The sequence below is a fragment of the Saimiri boliviensis genome, chromosome X (genome assembly GCF_048565385.1).
Source record: "Saimiri boliviensis isolate mSaiBol1 chromosome X, mSaiBol1.pri, whole genome shotgun sequence".
NCBI lineage: Eukaryota > Metazoa > Chordata > Mammalia > Primates > Cebidae > Saimiri > Saimiri boliviensis.
The window spans coordinates 8,092,414-8,119,636 of record NC_133470.1 but is presented as its reverse complement, the minus strand read 5'-3'; the positions used below and the strand labels follow the sequence as shown (position 1 = coordinate 8,119,636).

Sequence of the window (27,223 nt, the reverse complement as noted above, 5' to 3'; positions counted from 1 at the left end):
TGGGAGATGACACCTAGCTGTTAAATATTGTTTCATCAATTCCCTCTTAATAAGATACAAATGTGAGCAATTACCTCTACATTGGTGAGAATAATATGCATACAAGTCAATGTTATACTCATATGGAAAGAAGCAGACAGAACAGACCACCTCAGAGTTATATATTTGGCCATGGATAATAAGGTGAGAAAAATATGCATTGCCAATGTTGTCCTGAGCTAAATATTGAAATAGCATACATTTACTTCGCATACGAACCAGGCAGTGGGGAATAAGGCAAACTGGGATTGTTTTGTGTGGTGGAACAAAGATGATCCAAATGTGTGTTTGTGTGCTTTTTAGAGTTTGAGGCCAATTTAAGAAGCAGTCTGCACTGCACCATGCGCATGGGTTTCTTTGTCAACACCATCTGGGTGCTGACTCTAGAAGTTTCGCTTCCCTTAGCTTACTGTGGCTCCATTAGGAGATGGGGCACAGCACTTTGATTTCAAAGGTGTTTGGCCTCATTAGCTATTTGTGGAACTCAATAACCAGCAGAAATTATGCTGTTGGAAAATCTTCTACCTCAACTTTAATTCATATGATTTTATTTTTTTTTTCTTCTGGTTTTGAGCGACTTTCAAAGTGAAGCATCAGAAGGAAACAGTGTTTTTTATATGCACATATGTGTAGTTTTTTTCTTAGTCAACTGAAAAGATAGAAAAAGCATTCTTTGTTTGTGGATAGTATTCGTATAAAATTCAAAGGCAAATTGTATCTGTGTGATTGATTAACAAATTACTAATGCTGTTAATCCCAGTGAATTATACAAAATGATTTGACTGGCGCTGAAGGAAACAGGAGAAAGACAGCAAATCTGAACTCTATAAAATCCCTGAGTATTTTCTTAGAAGACCAAGGAGGGAATACTTTTTTCAAATGTGAAGCAAATCACAATATAGAATTACAGTGTTTAATAATGCATATGCAAAGATGATTAGGAATTTTGAATACATTGGAATATAGTGATAGGAAGTTTGGTACTGATACACATTTTTATAAGGTAAATAAGATTTAGAGGTTTTATTGACAGTACATATGGGCAAGACTGGTTACCTTTAATCTTTTCTAAGTGCCATTTACAGAATTAATTTGTTTATTAAACATAGCATCCTCTTATTATCTAACAAAGTTTCTTATCCTGAAAATCTGAATGATTATGTGTTCCTGAATATAAAAATGTTTACATAGAAAAACTTGTTTATTTCCAGTGTTGCTAATTCAGATTGGTCCCTTTGTCTCATGTAACATGGGTTTGACATTACCAGATTTTACAGTGATCAGAAAATGTTTCTGTATAGATTGATACTATCAGCTCTCAGATGACTTGACATTCACATAAGGAAGAAATGATTTCTTATATCTAGTACCTGAGGTGTTTGCTTTTTTAAGGAGATGCTATAACAGATAGTAATATAACAAAGTATTATTAATGAATGGGGAATTTACCCATTTTGTTACATACGGAATTCTTCTAAATCAAGTTGAATTTATTTTTTAAGGAAATAAGTACTTAGGATTTAACTTTCTGAAGGACTTTAGATTAAAACGTTTCTAGACATGAATGGAGGACCTTTATGATGATAAAATAGAATAAAATATACCAAACCAATGTTTCAATTATAAAAAGGGAAGAAATCATTAAATAATAAAATAATTTACAGAAGAATTGAGACCACTCATAGCTACCTGAGGAAAACAGTTAAGATATAGTTAAAATATAGCACTACCATATGACCCAAAAACTCTAGTCTTGGATATCTACCTAAGAGAAATGAACATATATGTCTGCATGGAAACAAGTGCATGAATGTTCAGAGCAGTGTTGTTTATAATAGCTAAGAAGTGAAAACAATCCAAATGTCCATCAACAAATAAACAAATGTGATGTATCAATATAAAAGAATATATTTAGCCACAAAAGGGATAATTAACGTGAAAACACAGGCAAACCTTGAAAATGTTTTGCTAAGTAAAGAATCCAGACCCAAAAGGCTACATATTGTATGATTGGATATTTATGAAATGTCCAGAATAGGCAAATCCATAGTGGCAGAAAGTGGATTCATAGTTGACAGGGGCTGAGGGAGAGGGATGTGAGGAGTAACTGTTAATGGATATGGTTTTCTTTTTAGAGTGATGAAAATGCTCCAAAATTGATAGTGGTAATGGTTACATGACTGAATGTACTAAAACTCACTGGATTATAGACTTTAAAGTGGTGAATTTTATAGTATGTGAATTATATCTCGATTTTTTAAAAAGGTGCAATTAAGATTCAAGTTTTAGAAAAATCAGTCCTGGCTAGTATTTCTAGCTTTTCCATCCACACAACAGATATTTATTAAGTAAATTGCTATATCCCTAGTGTATTGCTATTTGTGACTTGTAGGACACCCAAGACAATTTCCAGGTTTTAAAAGACTTATTAGCATTGGGAAAATGCTATCTGTCACACAGGCAGAATTTTTGCATCTGGCCAGAGACCCCATATCCAAAAAGGACTACAGCTGTGGGGGAAGAAGGGAGAAAAAAGTACTACATCTATTTGAACACAATGAATAAAATTAGAATGCTGATTAATTGACCAAATCACATAAAATTACATGAGCCAAGTTATAAGCATGTAGGATGTGAGTTTCCCTAACCCCATCCTTCATCTAATTTAAAAAGAGGAAACATTTTCCATCAACTGAGTGGGAGAAAAGCTAGGAATCTCCATGAATCAGGGACCCTTGGATTTCTTCCATCCTCATTGCTTTGGAAGTGATTTGGTCCAATGATGAAACAGTGTCTATAAAGAATTATGCTTTGCATATAAGCCTGTAATTTCGAAATTAATTATAAAATGTAAATAAAGGAAAACGACTTTCCAATTAAGTGCAGTTTCAGTTTGGGTCATAAGCACAATACCATTGTAATTAAAATCTAAAATGAAATACTCAGAGACAGCAGGATCAAAAGCCATGGCATTTTAAATTGACCTGAACTATCTCTTACTGGCAGATAATATGGCTGTGATAAAATTCCCTAGCAAGAAAAGGTGAAAGTGAATTAATAAGAGGTACAGGCTCAGGTAGCACTATGTGTGTAGCCATCATAGCAACAAGGAGATAAAAAGGATATTTGAAAATGTACTTGCTCCATCAATTATGTTCTACAATATTATTCTAACCTTGCTTTAACACTGTAGCATCATTTTAACACTGTAGCATCATTTTTCTTATTTCTGTGTCCAGGCAATATGGATATTTTGTGTTATTTAATTATGAAATAAATTCTCAATTTGCTTTGGTATAATTTAATATATAAATAGATGTACTTCTTCTAGAAAGTTTTGTTAGATATTAAGGTAGATATATCAAAATATAATGTATGCTATCAAATTATATGAAATCACTATAGTGTTGAAGCAGTCTAACAGTCTTTCACCATATTCATTAATGTCTGATCAGACACTAAAAAGTATATTTTAAAAAGATAAATTTTTAAAATTAACAGTGATCAAGAGATTTAAGAAAAAACAAACATTGGCATACTACTGTGATAGTTTCTCAAAAAAAAAGTTTATGTTATCTCCATGTCAAAATACTTCAACTTAGGTTGGGGCCATATATCCTAATGAAAGTAGTCAAGCAAATAGTCACTTTGCCAAACTAGTTTTTTGTTTGTTTTTGTTTTTTGTTTTTATTTTACTTTAAGTTCTAGATACATGTACAGAACGTGGAGGTTTGCTACATAGGTACACACGTGCCATGGTGGTTTGCTGCATCTATCAACTTGTCATCTAGGTTTTAAGTCCCACATGCATTAGGTTTTTGTCCTAATGCTATCCTTCCCCCTGCCCCCTACCCCCTGGCAGGCCCCAGTGTGTGATGTTCCCCTCCCTGTGTCCATGTGTTCTCATTGTTCAGCCCCCACTTATGAGTGAGAACATGTGGTGTGCCAAACTAGTTTCTATTGTCGACTAATCATTCCTTATTCTTTAACCTGAACTCCCTGGAGAAAAAGTAGAAAGTTAATCAAGCTACTGCCTAAGGTGTCGTGAGGACTGTGGAAAAAGAACAAAACATCATTCCAGCATTCAGAGGGAATGGATTAGGCCACAGGGCACCAAGACAGCTGTCTTTGATTCAGTTGTCTTTAGAATAGGACTAGCATTTAATAAAATTCCAAAGCTTGGTTGAGCCTCAATTAATTAGTATAAATTCATTTATCATGGGAATTATGCTACCTGCTACACTCCTCTGCCCCCCAAAGTCAGGAGTAAACTGCTCTTTCCCCTTTTCCAACCATCCCCTTCTCTAACAAACCTCTCCCTCTTCTTCATATTGCTCATTGACACTTTACATAGGAGAACTGAATTACAGTTGTGGCACCCCAACGGTCATGTTTGGCCACTCACCCAAAACAGGACTCCTTATCACCACATTCAGGATGGATAATCAGATGATAATCTGCATGAACCTTTAAGTATTAAGAATCCCCTTCCCCCTAAGTCACTTATCCTTGATTCACTATCACTAATGAATATTTTCTTTCATTAGAATCTCCTTGAGAGAGGCCCAGGCCTACTTCCTGAAATTTTCACTCTGTCATTTGAAATCTGCTGTCTTGAAAGATAGGCCACATCTGCTACTTCACTATTCAAATATTTTAGATCAGCATTTCCATTACTGCACAGTCTTTGCAACTTCAAACTCGACATCAGTTTCTTTCATGGATTTCAAAGGTGGGTCAAATGACAAAATTTTCACCATTTTCCCCTCCCTAGCCTCACTACCCTCTTCAGAAGTTGCTGGATTTATCAATGTGTTTCAAAGTTGTGACCTCCAGAACAGAGTTTAGTGTTCCATGTGTGCTCTGGCTGGAGTGGAATCCATTGCATGGTCACTTTCTTCTTTTCTTATTTTCCAAAATTCTTTTCATGCAGCCCAAGTTTCCATTGCCTGGTGTAATGCCTTTGTCAGACTTGGAGTGCATTTGAGCTTATTGGACAAATGTTGGCTCATTAAATATTCTACCTATGCCTTTCACAGAATTAAACTCAAGTTGCCTCTCTCTGTCTAATTGTTACAATTTGTGAAATTTCTAATTGCTTGAATTTTTTCAATACTTTAAAAAAATTATTATACTTTACGTTCTCTTGTACATGTGCATAATGTGCAGGTTTGTTACATAGGTATACATGTGCCATGGTGGTTTGCTGTACCCATCAATGCATCATCTACATTAGGTATTTCTCCCAATGCTATCCCTCCCCTAGCCCCCCAACCCCCAACAGGCCCAGTGTGTGGTGTTCCCCTCCCTGTGTCCATGTGTTCTCATCGTTCAACTCCCACTTATGTGTGAGAACATGCAGTATTTGGTTTTCCATTCTTGTGTTAGTTTGCTTAGAAAGATGGTTTCCAGCTTCATTCGTGTCCCTGCAAAGGACATGAACTCATCCTTTTTTATGACTGCATAGTATTCCATGGTGTATATGTGCCACATTTGCTTTCTCCAGTCTATCATTGATGGGCATTTAGGTTGGTTCCAAGTCTTTGCTATTGTAAACAGTGCCACAATAAACATATGTGTGCATGTGTCTTTACAGTAGAATGATTTACACTCCTTTGGGTACATACCCAGTGATGTGATTGCTGGATCAAATGGTATTTCTAGTTCTAGATCCTTGAGGAATCGCCACATTGTCTTCCGCAATGGTTAATTAGTTCTTCCACAATGTAAGTTAGTTCTAATTTACATTCACACCGGCAGTGTAAAAGCATTCTTATTTCTCCATACCCTCTCCAGCATCTGTTGTTTCCTGATTATATAATGATCGCCATTCTAACTGGTGTGACATGGGATCTTATTGTGGTTTTGATTTGCATTTCTCTAATGACCAGTGATGATGAGCGTTTTTTTTTTTTTCATGTGTTTGTTGGCCACATAAATGTCTTCTTTTGAGAAGTGTCTGATCATATCCTTCACTTACTTTTTGACAGGGTTGTTTGTTTTTTTCTCGTAAATTTGTTTAACTTCTTTGTAGATTCTGGATATTAGCCCTTTGTCAGATGGATAGATTGCAAAAATTTTCTCCCATTCTGTATGTTGCCTGTTCACTCTGATGATAGTTTCTTTGGCTGTGCAGAAGCTCTTTAGTTTAATTAGATCTCCATTTGTCAATTTTGGCTTTTGTTCCTATTGATTTGGTGTTTTAGTCATGAAGTCTTTGCCCATACCTATGTCCTGAATGGTATTGCCTAGTTTTTCTTCCAGGGTTTTTATGGTTTTAGGTCTTATGTTTACATGTTTAATCCATCTTGAGTTATTTTTTGTATAAGGTATAAGGAAGGGGTCCAGTTTCAGTTTTCTGCATATGGCTAGCCACTTTCCCCAACACCATTTATGAAATAGGAACTCCTTTCCCCAGTGCTTGTTTTTGTCATGTTTGTCAAAGATCAGATGTAGATGTGTGGTATTATTTCTGAGGCCTCTGTTCTGTTCCATTGATCTATATATCTGTTTTGGTACCAGTACCATTGTTTTGGTTACTGTAGCCTTGTAGTATAGTTTGAAGTCAGGTAACGTGATGCCTCCAGCTTTGTTCTTTTTGCTTAGAATTGACTTGGCATGTGGGCTCTTTTGGTTCCATATGAAGTTTAAGGTGGTTTTTTCTAGTTCTGTGAAGAGGGTCATAGGTAGCTTGATGGGGATAGCATTGAATCTATAAGTTACTTTGGGCAGTATGGCCATTTTCACAATATTGATTCTTCCTAATCATGAGCATTGAATTTTTTCCATTTGTTCATGTCCTCTCTTATTGCCTTGAGCAGTGGTTTGTAGTTCTCCTTGAAGAGGTCCTTTACATCCCTTATAAATTGTTTTCCTAGGTATTTTATTCTCTGTGTATAATTTTTTGAATTTTTAAATTATCATTCTAACCTTTTGATCCAATAAAATTATTATATACAAATTACAATTATATTTTAAAACCCCAATTCTCTCTTCTATCATAAAGATATCAGAATTTGATATCTTTACATATTTGATATGCAAAGATTCATATCATTATGTATTCTTCCTAGTTTAGTTACCTAGTAAAAATTCAATAATCACAGCCCATGCTTTTATGTAAGTTGCTGATGAAGATGTTAAACAAGATGGGACCAGGTACCTGCCATAGTAGATTTGCTTACTTTATTAATTAGTACCTGATATGCATAATTCTTCAGTCCATTTGTAAGTACAGCTATATTTGGTACATTTTACAGTGTAATTCACAAAGGTTCCAGAAAAATTTGTCCAGCACTCTGCTGAAATCAGTAATTTAGCTAAATCTTTTGGGCTCAGGTTCCATGGTAATGAAAAAAAGTGGATATATGGTTTGTTGGGAAAATATATGGAAACTGATGAACTCTCAGGGCATCCTTCTACATAGAAGAACTATGTATTACTGTGTTTTCCTTTCATTTTATTCTGTCATGGATGGCACTCTTCTTTTCCTGACTAAAATTTTATAATTAGTAGTCCTCATTTCACAATAAATTATGATAATGATGGTGGTCATGGCAGTGGTGGTGGTGATCACGATGATGATGATGATGATGATGATGATAAACATAAAGATATATATATATATATATATATATATATATATATATATATATATATATCTTTCCATGTGCCAGGCACTACATAAGTACTTTATAATTTTTGTCTCATTTAATCATTGCAACAAACTTGTAGGCTAGGTGTTGCTGACTGACCCTAACCAGTTTAGATGTTCACAACTGTTAGGTTCTCTTTGGTAGGTAATGGAAACACTCAAGAAGTGATGAGTGGTAAAAGTTAACTACTGTACTACTATGTCACTACCAGGTTGTATGAAATACCAAATTCTTCTGTATAGATAACCGTTTAGTAGCCAGCAGGCACCAAAAATCCAGCCTGTTTTGGTAGCTTGGAAATAATCAATTTCTCTGTCTTTTCAGGGTTTCTGAGCATTTCTTTGCATGAAAAATTTGCCTGATGCAGTCACAAATGATTGTTGGCTCATTAAAAATCCTAAGCAGTGACTTTTCTAGAATATGGCTTCACTCACTCTCTGGGTACACCCTTTCTAATGATGGGGTCAAGGAAAATGATCAGCAAGTACGGAGAGGAGGTAGAACAATTAGGGAAGAGAGAACTAAAATAGAAGTGAGGGGCCAGACAAAAATTCATTTGGGCTACTTGCCACATTTCCAATTTCAAACTCCTTATCCTAAATCAGGTTTCTTCAACTATCAAGAAATAGGTGTGGCCCTTGGAACAAGTTGGTGCAGAGTGACATACTACCATGTGCGCGCGTGCGCGTGCGCACACACGCACGCGCACACACACACACACATACACACACACACAGAGACAGAGAGAGAGAGAGAGAGAGAGAGAGAGAGAGAGAGAGGAGAGAGAGAGAGAATGAGAATGTAAGCAATGCTGTTGCCTGAGACAGGTTGTTTCTGATTAAATAAGGACACCCTAGCAAATATCTCAACACTAAAGACTTCTAAGCACTGGCCAAGTTCAGTAGATTTCCTGAAAGGAAGAAGTTTAGTTCTCAGGGTGACTTGAAATTAGAACTTTTTTGCTGTTTTTATTTTACAATGCTTTTGCCTGGGAGAGAGCACCATGTAGAATTAATATCCCCTTCTGTTTCCACAGCACCACACTGGTCAGCCTAACTTAGGGAAATTCTTTGTTGCCTTTTTTTCCCAAATACCTGTTAAAGAACTTTTGCTGGGGCTTACGTCTGTGTGATCAAACTGCAAATTTTCCAATGATCTGAGGCTTCTCTGGAGTGTAGACTGGTGTTGAAATTTCTTCAATAGTGCAAAGTATGATGTTTTTCACAACCAACACAGATATGCATGCTTAAAATTTACCTTCAGTCTGGAAATATGTTAGTGAAGCATGAATTTCTAATTGGCTACCCACAGATAGATATGGTACTAAGTATGCTTGAACTGGATAATATAATTTGAAGGCATTTCTAAGGGTCAGTTGACATCTATTATATAACAAAGAAAGATTTTATATATATATATGCCTATGAATATATACATATGTAGTATATATACCTATACATAGTATATATACATCAATGCAGGTGAACATAGTATATATGTGTAATGTATAGTCAATATATGTGTGTGTATATCTGTATATTATATACCAACTAAAATAACGTTCTCAGGCATTTATTTTAAGAAACCAACCAATCTTCTCTTACCTCATTTCAGATTCCCCATGGGTGCTGGAATATTTTAGCCTTGGGGATAATTAAGTAAGAAAGATACAATACCAATATTGAATTATCATTAGTGACTCAGTATTGGAGAATTGAGAATTATTCAAATATGTTGAAATCTCTCTTCCCACCCTCGACATAGAGAGCAAGTCACTACACTGAAGTTGGCCCTTGTATGTACCCTTGCCCTTTGGTTAAGGACTTTGATCAACTGACTTAAGACAACCTCAGATTTGGGAGACCCTCTGCTTTTTCATGCCCTAATTTGGTCTCCAGTGGTTTCTGTGATTTCTTTAATTAGATAAGAGAGGCTCTACTTCTTTCTGGTGAATAAACTGAAGATATACCAAAGGTACCTGCTTCAGCATGACCATTGTTTTATTTGGACTGGTTAACAGTGTTTACTTAAGGCTCCCAGGCAGTGAATATCCTTCATCTTTTAGAAGATTACAATCTGCTAATATAATCACTCTCCATGTCTTTTGCATTGTTAGCTGTCTTTGTGTGTATATTGTGTGTGTATGTAAACTACTTGACCTTGTATTTCATCAGCTTATACCAAACGACCCCTTTGCTGTTGATGAAAACAGTATCCTATCTACACTTAATTCCACTTATTCAAGAGGACTATTATGTGATCATGTCTCTCAGTTGATTAGAACATGGTATTACTGAGGTATAATTTATTTTTATCGTAATTTTATTAATGGCAACAGTAAAATATACCCATTTCTTGCCATGGAACAGATCATATGCTGAATGTTGGACTTGCCTTATGTTTCTCTGTGCGAGAGTTGACTCTGATGATCACTCAAGTATTTCCAGAAGTGAAAGGTGAGAAGTGATTGGTCAATGCCTAAGGCTCTCACAATTTGTGGTCTACAACCCTGTTTGACAGTGAGTTGTTTGGGCCTCAGTAGGAATTTTCCCACAGAAAGGATGTTCTCACTGGCAGCATCCCAGGACCGCCCACAAATCCATTTAACCATAACAGAGCTGACAGCATTGTCAGGGCTGGAGTTGGCTTCCAAGTGGGAAGTCAGCTTAGTATTAATAGCACAGTTCCAGCTGCACTGTGGGTCCAGCAGACTTCTGATGGACCGGCCTGGGAACCAAGACAGTCTTCGTAACATTTATGGGAAATGGAGTCCTCGTTGAGAATGGTGGGAAGACAGTACTGTGGCGGCACAAGGCCCATGGCTTCTCACTTCCCCTTTCTACTCTAACCACTTCCAACGCCACTATCCAGCAGGAAGAGACCAAGGGGAATCCTAGAGGAATCCTTCTCTAGCCTTCAAGTCTGGGGAGAGCCTGCCCTGTTCCTGGCCTGGCTCACTTGGGTCGACTGTTCTCATGTACAGGATATTTGTAAGTTGGGTGTTTCTAGGTCACCTGTATTCAGTTATGTGATATGAATGTTTATTTTAATATAGTAACTCTTGATCCAGGCATAAATATATTAGAATGTAAGGTTCATTTTTATTTTTAAAACATTTTTATTCATTTTGACTAATTTCAGTTCTGATTATGATCTTCTGCTTCTTTAATATTTTAAAGCCATCATTTTTAAGGAAGTTAAATGTGTGTGCATGGTTGTAGCAAAACATTCAATTTTGTGGTTACAACAGGAAATGGGAGAAGTGGGTGGCGCATTATGTGTGCGTGTGTGTGTGTGTGTGTGTGTGTGTGTGTGTGTGTAATTCGAATATGACCTAAAGGATGGGTGTGTTTGTTACACCAAGACATACTTCAAGGAATTAAAAATTGTGTTGTACTAAAGGGAGGTCTTTTTCACTAATGTACTTAGAAGTACTGCAGACCATTTATTTTTTTCCGTTGGTCAGAAGTATTATAATTAAGCGATTTCCCCCCCCCCCCTCCCCGGGAGCTCTTTTAATACATAATTTCTTTAAAAAAATTTTTAAAGATTGACCAGCAACCAGTAAATTATTTTCCGCTAATCCCAAGTAAATGTCTCTGTAATGTAAGTGCTGCTTTAAAGTTATTTTATGGGGTACATATAATACAAAAAGAAAATAATTTATTTATTAAGTTGATTTTCTTTCTTTTTTCATGATTCACAAATTGTCTAATTAATCCTGTTTGGGACAGGAGAAATGTGGAAACTGGTAAATGAATAACAATTTTAAAGTGTAAATCCACTAAAATGTATATGAAACCCTGCTGGATTCTTAGGTGGTCTCTTGTTATTTCTAAACCATACTTCTGTCTTCTAGGATTCTATTTTGCGATATAGTCACAAACACAAAAGGAAGATTTCAGCACCAAATTACATGCATGTTTAAAATATTGGGCCCCTTCATCCCCTTCCAAACATTGGAAAACTCTGTGGAGTTTGATTCGCCAAGACATGGGAAATTTTTCTTCCAGAATATTTTTAAGAGAAAATTATATTTTATGGTTATGAATGTAGAATTATAACACAGATAATCTACCATATTTAATAAGCCTCTATAGCTAAGTCTAGGTTCTCTTTAAAAGATCTTGTTTTTTCACCCAGCCCCATAGTTACATATTTGAGGGAGGGAAACTGAGCATACAGGATTTTTGGAGTGGCAGGTCCATTTGAAATCATTCGGATCCAATATGTTCATTTTATAGAAAAGGGAACTGGAGCCCAGAGGGGTTCAGTGACTTGAGTAAGGCTACTGCTGGTGGTGGCAATAGTAGGAGTGGCCATCATTTACTGAAGTTATTCTGTTTCTGTGTTTCCTTATGTTTTATTTTACCCTCACAACAACCTTGTAAGGCAAGGGGCCATATTCCAGTTTTATAATGAGAAATCTGAAGTTTAGGAAGTCCTTGCTGCTCAAAAGCAACAGGCACTAAGAGGCAGAGCAAGAATCCACTGATTCTGGAGGCCTGGTGGCTTCTGCCTCAGGGTATTTTCCATTGTGCCAGACATTTCCCAGGCCTAAGTAGAAATACAAGCAGCATTCCTTCTTTATACATGTTTACTTCTAATATATCAATAGCATCTCTATCTAAGCAATCACCTTGGTTACCGAATCTGTTGGGTAGTAGTGTGGGGTATTGGGTCTCCCTACCTTAGTTTTTCTGACAAAAAATAATCTCCCTCCTACTGGATTTTATAATATTCCAAAATTTGTCTTTAGCTGATGCCTCAACATATACTTTGAAATGTCCATTTTATTTAGATCTGAAGAAGAGTGTACTTCTTTTCTCTCATTCAGTGATTCATTCATTCATTTATTTATTCACTAAGTATGGTTTGAATACCTACTATGTGCGGATGCTATTCTAGGCTTTGGAGATACAGTTCTGCACAAAACAGAAAGAAATCCCTGCCCTGATGGTACTCTTTCTAGATGGCCAAAGGATGGCCAATACATACATAATAAAAATAAGGTAAGTGAAATTGTGATAATGGTGATAAATACAAAACCACAACAACACCAGCAACAACAACAACAACAAAGAAATTTGTTTAATAAGGAGAAGAAGATACCAGAAAGACAGGGTAGGAGTTACTCAAAAAGGACTTCACTGAGAGGGGGAAATTGGGGAGCGTGTCTTGTCACATTGTCAATTCAGCAAAAAATGCAGTGTCTATTAAGTCTTCAATCCCCCACCAATAGTAAAATGCTTATCCTAACTCTGTCTCTATCTTCCTGATATTTTCCCATCCACCCTTTATGAAACCTATTATTATCACTATTATACAGAAAAACGGGAATAACAGGAGGTATCCACAGATCTAAGGGCAATACAATTTGAGAGTAAGAGAAGCTTAGTGCCTGGTCTAATTTTCCCAAACATCTCATTTACTAGAGAAGGATCCTGAGTCTCAGAAATATTGAAGGAGAGGGGAGGCTGGGGCGGGAGAGTTCCTTGAGCTCAGGATTTCGACACCAACCTGGGCAACACAGCAAGACCCTGTCCCTTAAAACATTTTTTTAAATTAGCAGCTTGTGGTACCCACCTGTAGTCCCAGCAATTTGGGAGGCTGAGGCAGGAGAATCACTTAAGTCCAGTAGGTTGAGATTGCAGTGAGCCAAGGTCACATTGCTGCACTCTAGCCTGGGTAACAGAGCAAGACCCTGTGTCAAACCAAAACAAAGCAAAACAGAAAAAAATAAACATTCAAGTGACTAAATGACAGTCTCAGATCATAATGCAAGGTGCTTATTATTTTATTTCCAGTAAATGATGTGCTGGGTTCTCATGGTGGGCCAAGTGATTGAGCTGGATCCAGGGACCTCAGCACTGGCTTCAGAGAAGATAGTCTCTGGCCTGGAGGCACCAGAGAAGGAAGTGATACAGACAAAGGCTTCTGTTCTCAAACCAGTGTTCCTTCCCCTACCCCATGATGGGGACTCTTCTCTGTTTTCTAGGGTCTCAGAGGGTGAGAACAGGGTTCCCATTTATATTTGTACTTCCCACTCTACTTGAAGTGTGTCATAGGTTAATTGAGACTACCTGAGCTGACCTACGAACTAAAACCACTGTATCATTATGTCTGTGGGAAAATGCATGTGGACTCTGAAACATCCAGCTATCTTAACAGACTTTCAGAATTGGGGAGTATCTGAGTTGGAAAATAGAAGCAAAGATCACTTAGTGTCCAGTGAGGCAAATTCTGGCTGCCCAGCCTCTAAGATATTGACTATCTCTTAGAGAAAACACAATCCTCAGCAGTCCTCAAGGAAACATGAGATGAGATGCAAATAAGTAGCAACAGTTTCTTCAAAACTGTATGGAAAAAGTTCTCTTCACTATGAAGACAAACTGATAAATAGTCATGATGGACTATGGGGATCTATCAGGGGATTGCAGCTCATTTAATCTGTATTTACTACTTTACCTATAGGCTGGACTCATGTTTCTATTAATGGTAGTAGCCAGCATCGTGCCACAAATGCATGCCAAATGGCGTGAAGTGGAAGGACATGTTCTCTTAGCTATTCTGTATGCTAGCAAGTGTCGTTTTCCCATCTACCTTCCATAATGGTAATGCCATGGACATTTATGTTCCTGTTCTACATTCCTATCATCACCTGATTGATTGGAATGATATTGCTATATAATAAGGACTTCAAGCATATATAAGCATTCAGAGGAAACATGAGGTTAGGTTGAACAGCAGTGGATGTTCTACCATGGTTCAAGGGAAAGATGATTATGGTTGCCTTGGCAACCATAGCTCTGCACTCTGTTTTATTACATACTCTTTTCCTATTTGGGAATACTTTTGAAGAGAAACAAAAGAAAGAATGTTAGTAAGGTCTCATTTTCAATTTATGAGGCTTCTGGGAATGATAGAGTTTTATGTTGCTACAAAAACATCTCAATTTCTTAAAATTTACCCTAACATTGGAAAGTACAGCATGTGAAATGAACCAAAAATAAGCTTTTACTTATGTCAAAACACAAATATCATCTTTGCTCTCATTAGAGGTAATTATTTTGTAAGGACTGAAACAAAAAGATTACTTTTCTATTTCTCTCTAGCATACAGCTGTGACTTCTATTTTTCTATAAAAAGGGAAATATTTTTGCTTACAAATTTTTCTTAGTATTTTTACCTGTAATATAGTTATTCGACTGCAAATAGGTATATAAATAAAATAGTCTTACTCTAAGAAATGTCTAGGTTGAGAGACTGTCAAACAGTGGTATTTTAACAATGTGTTAAATTTTTAATTACCAACACATCCTCTTTTAGGTTTCCTTTGTAGACCACACAACTTTTTAATTTTTTAGAAAAGAAAAGGTGGTCATATTTGGGTCTTTATGATATTTTTTCTGTATTAAAGCAAAAATATAGTATAAATATATACTACTGCATGGCTATTGAAATAAAAGTCATTGAGAAATATATTTTATTTTGTCCACTTGTTATTGTCTGTCTTGTCTGTCTGTATTTTTCTTTCTCTCTCTCGCGCGCGCTCACTCTCTCTCTCGCTCTCGCTCTCTCTCTCTCTCTGTCTTTCTCTTTCCCTTTTTCTTTTCTTTCTTTCCTTTCTTTCTTTCTTTTTTCTTGAGACAGATCTCACTATGTCACCCAAGCTAGAGTGCAGTGGCATAATCTTGGCTCACTGCAACCTCCATCTCCTGGCTTCAAGTGGTCCTTCCACCTCAGCTTCCCCAGTAGCTGGCACTATAAGCACCCACCACCATGCCTGGCTAATTTTTATGGAGACAGCATTTCACCATGTTGCCCAGGCTGGCCTCGAACTCTTGGGCTCCAGCTATCCTCCCATCTCGGCCTCCCAAAGTGCTGGGGTTACAGTGGCTCTATGGAAAAAAATGTATGTTAATACTCTAGGACATGAGTTAGGGAACTTTTCTGTAATGGGTCAGATAGTAAGTGGCTCAGGCTTTTGAGGCTATACAGATTTTGTTACAACTACTCAACTCTGATGTAGCTGAAAGAAGCCATAGATAATATGCAAACAAATGGACTGGGCTGTGTTAAATTAATACTGTATTTACGAAACAGACAGTGGACTGGATTTGTCCCAGGGGCTGTAGTTTGCCAACTTCTACTCTAGGAGAAAAATTGTTTTGCTTACTTATCTGTCCACAGTCTGCAGGGAAGCGTAGTGCTTCAGGCAAATTGGTTCTTTTATAATATATGCCTAAACTAGTGCAGTGGTGAACACCTGTAATCCCAGCTACTTGAGAGGCTGAGTTGGGAGGAACACTTGTGCCCCAGGAATTTGCATCCAGCCTGGGCAGCATAGAGAAACTCTTATCTCTTTAAAAAAAAAAAATGCCTAAAAGGCCATCTTTTTACACTGCCTTTTGTGTAAAATGTCCCAGTTGTTAAAATATTGGTTCTGTTAGAGAGAAAGGCAGGGGTTACACACTTTTGCATCTCATTAAGGAGGGTAGAAGCAGACGTTGATAATAATTTCCTTAGTTTAAAAGCTGTTAGAACATATGAAAAAAAAATCAACTACTAAGATTTCCTTACACCCTGGCTGAACTGTTCAGTTAGAATTGCTCTTGAATATCAAAGGCCTAATGTGCCCTCCCTGCATAAGCTGGCAATATAAACTGAGGTACACACTGTGGGATTCAGCCTCTTGGGCCCCAGCTGGCGTCCCCATCCCAGTGGGATCTCCATAGTCACCTGGCACCAACAAGAACATGCTTTCTTCTTTATTTTCCTTTGAAGTATTCACTGCTGCTTTGTTCAAACTGATTTTAACATCCCCTTTGAATTTTAATCAGATACTTCAAAGAAAAGTATAGAAAAATTAAAACAAATATCTATATATTTGTTACTCAGATTTAATAACTGTTAACATTTGTTAACTGCTTTGGATATTTTTATCATTTTAAAAATAAAGAATACACTTACAGACACAATTGTAACCCAAGATTTTCCCCCATTCCAACAATTTCTAAAGAGGCTATTGTCAGAGGAATCTGAATTCTTTTTCACTTATTAAAATTGGTTATTGAGAAGCAAAATAATAGAATATCGATTTTATAATATATATTCAGACCATCGCTGGTGCATAGTATGACCGATTTGATCCAATTTATATGGTTTCCTGCCCATAGAAGACTGAATAATACCATGAATCTACTCCCAAGAGAGACTTAGAGAGTATATCACATCCCTTTCCTATTGGGAATGGGGTATGCATCTAAGAGAAAATAAATATAAATTATCCTAATTCATAATAAAGAGCTGGATACGTTTTTCACTTTCGGTGGCAACTTTGAAAAGTACATTATTTTTCTCTGCTGCCTTTAACATACTTATTGCCTTGTGGTACAAATGCTTTCATAAATGCTCTCTCATATGATCTTATGTGGTGGTTAGAACAGATTATGTTAACAGCTCTTTCCCAGGTAAGGGCATGGATGTACTGGGATGTCTGTACAGTGCTTGACAGTCTTGGCTAGACCTTTGTACCACTTACCGAGTTTTGAAAAGGCACTGATCTTGAGCCTATCCACAGAGGTTAAAGCCAACCAGGCTGCAGGGCATCAATATATATATATATATATATATATTTTTAGACAGAGTTTCACTTTTGTTGTCCAGGCTGGAGGGCAGTGTACAATCTCGGCTCACTGCAACCTCTGCCTCCTGGGTTCAAGTGATTCTCCTGCCTCAGCCTCCCGAGTAGCTGGGATTACAGGCACCCGCCACCACCACCACTCCCAGTTAATTTATGTAGTTTTTTTTTTCAGTAGAGACGAGGTTTCACTGTGTTGGCCAGGCTGATCTCGAACTCCTGACCTCAGGTGATCCACCCAACTCCACCTCCCAAAGTGCTGAGATTACAGGCATGAGCCACCACATCCAGATAGGCATCAATATTCTTAATTGATTCTACTGTACTGCCGAGGTTGAGAACCCCCAGTGGACCAGTGGCTCCCAACTAGGGACTATTTGCTTCTACAACGGGACATTTGACAATGAGACATATTTGATTATCACAATTGAGAAGGGGCATCCCCTGGCATCTAGTGGGTAGAGACCAGGGATGCTGCCAAATATCCTACAGTACCCCTCTAACATAGAATTATCTGGCCTCAAAGGTTAATAATGCTTATGTTGAGTAACCCTGATTTAAGCTGGACTGAAGTCCCTCTGATGCTAAATCATATTGTTGTTTCCTTAGTCTCAAATTTCTAGGTTATTCAGATTAGTCGTCCTGTTATTATTGCTGCTAATAAAATATATTTTAAGTAGGTTGCTCTTCAAAACTACAATGTTTACAATGACTTTTTAGTTTATCAGGACCAAGTGATCTTGTGTCCTTGTGATCTTGTGAAATTAAACATTTTCAATTACTTTTGTCAAAATACAAAACAAGCAAACACACAAAAGATAACACATCATCAAAAAGAAGAGCTATTTCTCAACATAAATCGCTCTGTATGTATTATCCCAAATAAGCGATTTGTATCATATAAAGCAGAGGATTTCACACTTGAGAGTGCATTGATGTCACCTAGAGGACTTGGTAAAATACTGACTGCTGGACTCATCTCCAGAGTGCCTGGTCAGTAGGTCCAGGGTAGGGTTCAAACAGTAGCATTTTTAATAAGTTTCCAGCTAAGATTCACATTTCTTGCCTAGGGATTATACTTTGACAATTGTTAATGTAAAAAATTTCTCTATATTAGCATTTCACATGAATATTAACCCAGGATCATCTATTATAGCCACAAGTATATATTCCTAAAAATTCAAAAATCATTTTATCATAGTATACAAATAACTTAAATATGATTCAAGAAGCACAGAGGGCTTCCTAGTTCTACAGTTAAAATCAGAACAGCCCTATAGAATCAAACCTTTTGCTACCACTTCTAAGAGCAGCAAGAGCTAGCTACAGCAAGTGTTGCTTAATAACAAGCCTAGTAGTGTTAGGAATGCACAGCTCTCTACCTGACTCGAAATGAAGGGATGCCAGTTCACTGAGATGTTTGTAAATGCATCTAGTCAATGAGAAAGTTGATATTTTCTGTTTCTTGTGTATCCTTCAAATTATATATAAGTCCTTAAGTGAAAAAAATGACTTGGTCCAAATTCCCTTAGCTTTGGATGCATTAACATATGCTTATGGAAGTGGATGGGATATCTAAAATTTTATTGAAGTGTATTGCCTCTCTATAAAATAACAAATCTTAATTCCTTAAGTAATCAAAATATTTGGCAGAGGTGGCTAAATAATGTTAGATTCAAGTATGGAATTTGAAACCCATTTTAAGTATTTTAAGAACAAGTCAATGATTCATCCAGCCAATCAGCCAAAGACACTTTAATTACTTTTTTCACAATATAAAACAAGCAAACAAAGTTTAAAAGACAGACAGTAGTGACATAGTGTTTTGTAAAAAAACATTTCCATAGTACTAGTGCCCTGCTTTTGTTGTCATCCAGTAGAAAGAAGTGTATACATTTGTGAAAAAATGCATGAGAATAATAAAAATGTTTAAAAATCCACATTTTCTCAATTTAGATGGACTTTTCTTAAACCAGTCAAAAGTTAGATGTTACAGTATATTTTGTAGGAGTAAAAATCTAAACCCCAAAGTGGCAGAATTCAAGAGTACCCCTCCCTTATTTCCTACAAGAGCTCATCTGAATCCCTTGATTGTAAAGATTTTCTTTCTTTCTAGAACCTGACATAATTCCTAGTACATACCAAGTGATGAATAAATTCACTTTCATTTTATAAATTAGGTAAATTCACTTTCATTGAATTTACTTAAATAGCTGTATGAGAGGTCCATGCATTTCTATATTTCATGAATTTTAAATTATATATTTCAGTCCCATTTGAAGTTAGGATCCTTATAAAGAAAATCCTGAAGAGGATCCAGACTGTAGTGTCCGATGTGCAAATTTTTAACTGTGAACTAGAGAATGAAAATAAAGGAAGGTTATTGGAAAATTTTCCAAGAACTAAGCCTTTCTGTTGTGCTGATATTGATGATATATGGCAGTCAGCAATGAGACTACCAAAGGTGAACTAAATAATCCCATACCATAAAATATTATATAAAATTGAAACTGCTAAGAAAATCTAAACGTTAAAAAATGTACCTATTTGCATAGTTCTGCTGTTGTGTGTTTAAGAGCAAATTGGGAGGTTGCTATGGCATTACTTATGCGTGCATGGCAACAGAGTGAACTCAGTGATTCAGCTTGATAAAAGAGGAAATTAGCTCACCATTTCCCTTTCCCCAAATCAGAGTCAGATATCCAAATATTTCGTTTTGAAATAGTATATCCATCAACATGTTCTAATGGATGAAAGTCAATAATGGGGGTGGGGATAGGGGTGGGGGAAAGGTCATAAGATGAAATTTGTATATCATGTGCTTACTTTAGAGAATGCAACTTGTGTCTAACCAGTCTATTCATAGCTCTGCATCCTTCTTCCCCCTTGATAGGATGGGGTTTCTCAGTGCGCATCTGTTGGGTGAATATGCAATGATGAGTAACACTTTGGCAAAAGACAGCAATTTATCAGCCCATATAACTTTGTTCTAATGAAAGTGGATCATCCTGGAATCTGAGAAAGAAACATTGTTCAGCTGTGAAACTGTAATTCCCTGTGTGTAACAGCCCTCCAGGGAAGGAGTAGATTTTGCCAGCATAATATGTGAAGTTTAGTCATTATCAACTGCACAAAGCAGAGGTCAGCCATGGGTGTACATGTGGGAGGCACCATTATGAAATCAACCCACAGCCACGGCCCTGCTGGGTGATCCAATACAAACAGAGCCAAATGTCACGAATAAATGCTGACATTTTATCACATGATTAGTTTAAATATTACTACTGTGTCTTTTCTTGTATTGTTTATCTTTCACATCTTTATTTTGTTTCCGGTTTCCTTTCTTTAAACTGATAAATGAAAAATAGGGAAGTATGGTTTGAGTCAGTACTTTGACCATGAACACAGGAAGTTAACTGAACCCACCACCATCAAAAAAAAAAAAAAAAAAAAAAAAGCTCCAAATTGTGAATCTTGGAATCTTACATTTGTCCTGGGTTGACATAGGTTTGGGAATCATAATTTTATTTTATTTTTTAATTTACATGGAGTAAAATTGACCTTCTGGGTGATATGGTTCTATCAGTTTTGACAAATACATAAAGTTGTGTAGCCAATATCACAATTGTGATACAGAAGAATTCTATCATATCCCACCCCCCACCCCTGCCACCACCAGTAAGTCTCCTCATTTTGCCTCTTTATAGTCAACCCCTGTTTTCACCCTCAGGCCCTGGCAACCATTGACCCATTGGAACCGTACTAATATGACTGTTTTCCTCCACTCTATCCATTCATGCAGCAGCCATTTATTGATAATCTACTATATGCTGAGCTCCATTTTAGGTGCTAGGGATGAAATGGTGAAAAAGACTGGCATAGATCTTTCTATCTAGAAACAAGATAATAAACAGTAGTAAATCAGTAATTCCAAATTGTGTCAAATGCTGTGTAAAGAACAGAAATATTTCTGTGATAACAGATATCCAAAGACAAAATCTATTTTAGATAGCATTAAGAATTTTGCTCTGAGAAGGCGGCATATAACCTGAGGACTGGAGCAGGAGAAGAAACCAGCTATGCGAGGTGGGCAAGGGGTGGGGACACATGGGGTAATCATTTCAAGCAAAGGGAACAGTGTATATAAAAGAGAGTTGGGAGTCTAGTGAGTGAAGGGAGCAATGGCATGGTGTACTGTGGATAGATAGGCAGAGCCTCACTAAGGGGTGTGTACTTTATTGCATTTAGAAAATCTATGGTAGATTAGCAAGAATGGATACAAGGGACCAGTTGATTTGCAGCCACCATCCAGTTGACTGTTAATGGAAGATTGGGCTTGGAAGCAGCTGTGGAGTTGGAGAAGGGATAGATTTGAAACATATTTTAGAAGTATAAGCAACAGGACTATGTGTTTAATTAGATAGGGCAAAGCGGCTGGTGAAGGAAAAGGGAATCAAATGTGACCCTCAAGGTCTTGCTTGAGCAGCTGGGTGAGTCATGCTATTTACTAACATGAGTAAAATAGAGAGAAACAAGATTGTATTGGGGGAAAATTTAAAAGCTGGGGTTTTGGACAGGCTGAAATAGAGAACCCCATTAGACATCCATTTGGAAATGTGAGACCCCTAGATGGGTATATGTATATAGAATTCGGAGGAAAGCTCAGAGCTGGAGAGAGAAATTTTTGTCATTTTTAAACTTTTGATTATTCATCATATAATTAATATATAATTTAAATATATTTATTGTTAATATATTTTGATATGTTAACATTAATATAAAAATGCATTAACAATTTGTTCACTGATATTTATTGAGGGTCCACTGTGAGGGAGACTTAGGAAATCGGGGTATGATGGTAAGTGCAAGCCTGCATGATCTGAGGCAGGCTGGCAGGAGAGATAGGATTTCATTAACAGTCACAAAGATATGTGTAAAATTAACGTGACCTCAGTACCACAAAGGAGAGCGTTCTATGAAAGGGCACGAGAGGGAGATTTGACTGAATCTGGATGGAGGTGAGGGTCAGGAATGGCTTCCCTGTACATTAAAGAATGAGGAAGTGGGAGAGGATATCAGGTTAAAGAAAAAGCATGAATAAAAGGCGGTATGGCAGAAGACCAGAGATTTTGGTCCTCAGATGCACTGTGATTCCAATTTAGAAGTCCAGAAGGGTATCCCAGGAACATCTCAAGCACTTTAGGCAATTCACATTCCTTCAGCAAATATTTGTTGAGCACCTGGAGTGTGCCTGAGATTCTTTCAGATGTTGGGAATTCAGCAGTTAGTGTGCAAAGGTTCTTTCCCTCATGAAACTTGTTTCTTTCTGGTGGGGCTGATTCAGGAGGTTCACAAATTTCAGACACATCTTGAGAAGGATTGACTAAGAAATGTTGGCCTGGAACAGAGCCATGAGGAGTGCCAGCATTTAGAACTCTAAAGGAGCAGAAGCACCATCAAAAAAACCTAGAGCAACAAGTGGCTAGTGAAGGAAAAAGAGAGGAAAGGGGTGCATATAACAAAAGGTGGGGGAGAAAACTGATTCCAGATGGCAAAACTAATGAATGGCCACTTAGGTTTAGTGGTGGTGAGGGGTCAAGTGAATGAAAATAGAACAGTTCCCCTCCAGCTTTACAACATGGCAGCACTGGGAGTTTTTACCAAACCACTTTTATCTGAGTAATAGAAGTAGAAAACAGATTGAGTTGCTTTAAAGAGTGTCTGGGAAATGAAAACTGAGAGAGTGAGAAGATATTGGCAACTGCAAAGTCAGAAACTGCTGATGACTTTGGAGAAATTTGCCTTCAGTTTGGGACTTCATTATTGTCCTGCAGGAAAGTGTCTTCTGGTAGTAGTGAGATTAACTTACTTTTGCCTAACTTGTCTATCTAAAAGGAAGACAGTAGTAATACATTATAAGATTGAGATTGCTGAGGACAAAATAAGGTAGTATATGCATGCAGTGGATACTCACTAAAAATAACGGGTTGTATTTATAGTGTTTTAAGTTTTCCAGTGTCTCTCTACCTGACATAAAACTTTTAGTAATTATCTTATTAAATGCCAAGGAGTATTTGAATTATTAACTGATACTCAAGGGAGGAAATAGGATAGGTTAAGCAAATTGCCCTAATAATGCTACTCATAAGCCATGGCCCTTGGAGAATTTGAATCATATTTGCTGTGTTTTGGGCATGGTTGGTTTGTCCCCATCAAATCTCATGTTGACCTTTGATAATTGGCATGGTGATATTGGAGGTGAGGTCTAGTGGGAGATATCTGAGTTACAGTGATGGATCCCTCATAAATGGCTTGGTGCCCTTCTCATGGCAGTGAGGGCATTCTCACTGCCTTGAGACTAGATGGGTTCTCAGGGGAAATGATTAGTTCCTGCAAGAGTAGGTTGCTAGAAAACCAGGACGGCCCTGGGTTTGGTCCCTCTTTGCATGTGCCTACTTTTTCTTTGATCTTCTCAAACATATTTTAATGCAGCACAAAAGCTCTTGATGGAATCCAAACAGATGCCAGTGCCCTCTATCTTATAAAGCCAGCAGAACTTTGAACCAATATAAACCTCTGTTCTTTATTAACCACCCAGCCTTAGCTATTCCTTTATAGCAACACAAAATGGACCAAGACAACATCTTTTGACTTGGTTCTATGCTATGTTTGCTCCACTTGGTGTTGTAATTTTATTCCCCTGTAAGAATTGTATCTGCATTAGTGAAGACTGAGTATTCATCTGCTTTGTATCTCCACACCACCATTGCATTTAACCCAGTGCCTGGCAGAAAGTTTTCAGTTGTGATTTCTCAGCCCTTGGCCCAACCTTCTTGGGCTGCTCTTGTTTTTGAAGCTCCAGTTTATATTCAGGAGAAATGCTTTGGACTTCAGACCCCCAAACTAATTCATGTACACATGTTGTCAGTGGAGAAAGTGGGAGAGAGTAAAGGGTGGAGATAGCTCTTGAACATGACAATAGAAATGGTATGATGTTAGCAGAAAATTAATGTGTGCACATTTGGTTGTATTGAGAAATAAATACTCTAACATTATCAGGAAGCAAATAAAACTGATAATTGCTAGGTGTCATATATATGTAGTAGATAATGTAGAAATGCATATGTAGTGTATGTATATTATGTAATTGTATATTCTATTATAGATCATGTACAATGTACATTTATATATCTATAGATATCTATCCTTGTGCATTTTTTCCTCCAAAATGAAATACTTTTACCATCAGAGAGTACCAAGTAAGAATATTCCCAGGACACTTTGGGAGGCCGAGATGGGCAGATCACGAGGTCAAGAGATCGAGACCATCCTGGCCAACATGGTGAAACCCTGTCTCTACTAAAAATACAAAAATTAGCTGGGCGTGGTGCTGTGCGCCTGTAGTCCCGGCTACTCAGGAGGCTGAGACAGGAGAATTGCTTGAACCCAGGAGGCGGAGGTTGCAGTGAGCCGAAATTGTGCCACTGTACTCCAGTCTGGTGCCTGGTGACAGAGTGAGACTCTGTCTAAAAAAAAAAAAAAAAAAAAGAAAAAGAATTCCCAGGAGGGTCAGAGATTGGGGTGCAATCTCAGAACCCATTAAAAAGCCTGGGGACAGGTGGGCTGTAGCAGTCCTGTGGAGAGCTTGAATGTAGTCTCTCACCTCCTGAAAGAAAGGACTATGAGGGGTGAAGCAGACTGATTCAGTATACGTCTCCTTGGGATATTACTTACTGACTTTTAGGCATTACCTAGGACATGCATTTAGGGAATGCTCCAGTATCATACTTGGTTGCATTATTTCCCTGTAGTGGCAAAAAAGGCCTGTAAAAGCTGTGCATTCTGGGTCATTACTAGAACCCAGATGAGTATTGCTTGGGAACTGGATAAAGAAAATGGAAACAGAGCACTCCCAAATTCTTTCCCAAATCTCTTGGGTTGAAACATCTTAAATTGCTGTTTTTATATTTCCAAGATGGTCAAATAGTAATCATTTCATGCAGTTCCACCAAAAAGTATGATCCAGCTACTATAGACATGTGGACGTTGGAAGGCCTTCTTGTTGGTTTTAAGTTTTGCCAATTGGTAGACATCTGGGGCTGTATGTTAAGGTCTCTTGATTTTCTGAGCCAGAGCAAAGGCATTCTGGTTCCTGTCTTTATTTGAATAGCATCTTGGGTGAGAGAGTGCCAGCATCATCTATTTATTACCCTTCATGCTCTCTGACTATGTGAAAAGAAAGGAAAAGACCTTTAAAGCTGGGGTGATTGTCTAGACAGTCCTAAAATAGCTGCTCCAGGTGCAAAGGAAGCCATAAAATGCAGACAAAGCATGAGGCTCCTTTGGCAAAAATACAGTGTTTTTGAACTCTCATAGGCTCCTTGTAAATTATGAAGTAGAAAATGGCCATGAGACTAGATTCCAATAATTATAATCATTAGTTATTTTAAATTACCACCACTTATTTCACACAGAGGCATTCTCTGTGTGCTAAATTATATTTAAAATAGTTTAAAATAATTATTTGGATAATTCAGAGCTGAAATAGTCCAGGCCGAACTATTTAGCAAGCTGAAACACCTGTGCAAGCTTTAATTCAAAATATACTGAAAATTGATTTCATTTTTCACTCCACTTCGGAAGTCTTGTAATATAAAACAAGATCAGTACCTTCAGCAGGGCCCATGCCCCCTTGGTCTGCGTCCTCTTGCTCTCTACTCTGTCCTGTGGCTACCCACTGTGCTCTCAAGGTCGACCATGACCCTGCCGTACTCCAGCCATGTCCTCTAGAGGATCTCTGCCACCTTTCACCCAGGGCTCTCCACCATGGCTTCTGCCAGAGCCAGCTCCTTGTGGGTCCATGTGGAAATGAGACCTCCAGATCCCGTCTTGGGAGTCACCAAAGCCTTTAAGAGGGACATCAATAGGAAAAAGATGAGTCTGGGAGTTGATACCTACTGGGATAATAAGAGACCGGATTAGATCGCCGTAAAAAATTTAGACTAGGAATACCTGCCGATTGTAGGACAAGCTGAATTTTTTTTTTAAATGTTAAAAAGAGTTTATTACATCATTTCACAAACTGCAGAACTAGCCCTGGGTGAGAACAGCAAACTGTTGAAAATTGGCCACTTTGTCACTGTGCAGATCATTTCTGGAACTGGGGCCTTAAGAGTTGGAGCCAGTTTTGTGCAAAGATTTTTAAAGTTTTTGAAGACAGATGTCTTTCTGTCCAAACCACCTTGGGGAAATCACACACCTGTCTTCAGGGTTGCTGACATACAGCTACAAGGTTATCAATATAATAACCACAAGACTTGCAGTTTTGACTTCACAAGTGCTATGGAGGACATTTCAAAAATGAGCAAAGTACTCTTCTCTTGCATGCCTGGGACCCTCATGCAAAGCAGTGGAAGGAAATAGTAACAGTGGCAAAGAAAAAGAATCTCTACATTCTTTGATATGGTCTACCAAGGCTTCGCCAGTGGTGATGGTGACGAGGATGCATGGGCTGTGTGCTACTTCATTGAACAGGGCATTAACGTTTGTCTCTCCAATCATACTCCAAGAACATGGGCTTTATATGGTCAGCATGTGGGAGCCTTCACTGTGCAAAGACAGTGACTGAAACCAAAAGAGTAGAGTCACAGTTGAAGATCCTGATCTATCCCGTGTATTCCAATCCTTCTCTCAATGGGGCCTGTATTGCCTCTACCATTCTGAACATCCTGGGTTTGCAAAAATAATGGTTGCAAGAAGTGAAAATCATGGCCAACTGCATTATTAGCATGCAGATTCAGCTGATCTCCAACAATAAGGAGGGTTCCTTGCACATCTAACTACACATGACTGACTAAATTGGCATGCTTTGTTTCATAAGGCTAAA

The 27,223-nt window shown here is 37.6% G+C and overlaps 1 protein-coding gene and 1 pseudogene across 2 annotated transcripts in view; both read left to right on the top strand.

Annotated features, from left to right (window-relative positions):
• The window catches only part of ARHGAP6 (Rho GTPase activating protein 6), a 542,269-nt gene that overhangs the window by 309,858 nt on the left and 205,188 nt on the right, over positions 1–27,223 (top strand). The gene's annotated exons all lie outside the window — the stretch shown is intronic.
• The window catches only part of LOC141582768 (aspartate aminotransferase, mitochondrial pseudogene), a 32,756-nt pseudogene continuing 25,672 nt past the window's right edge, over positions 20,140–27,223 (top strand).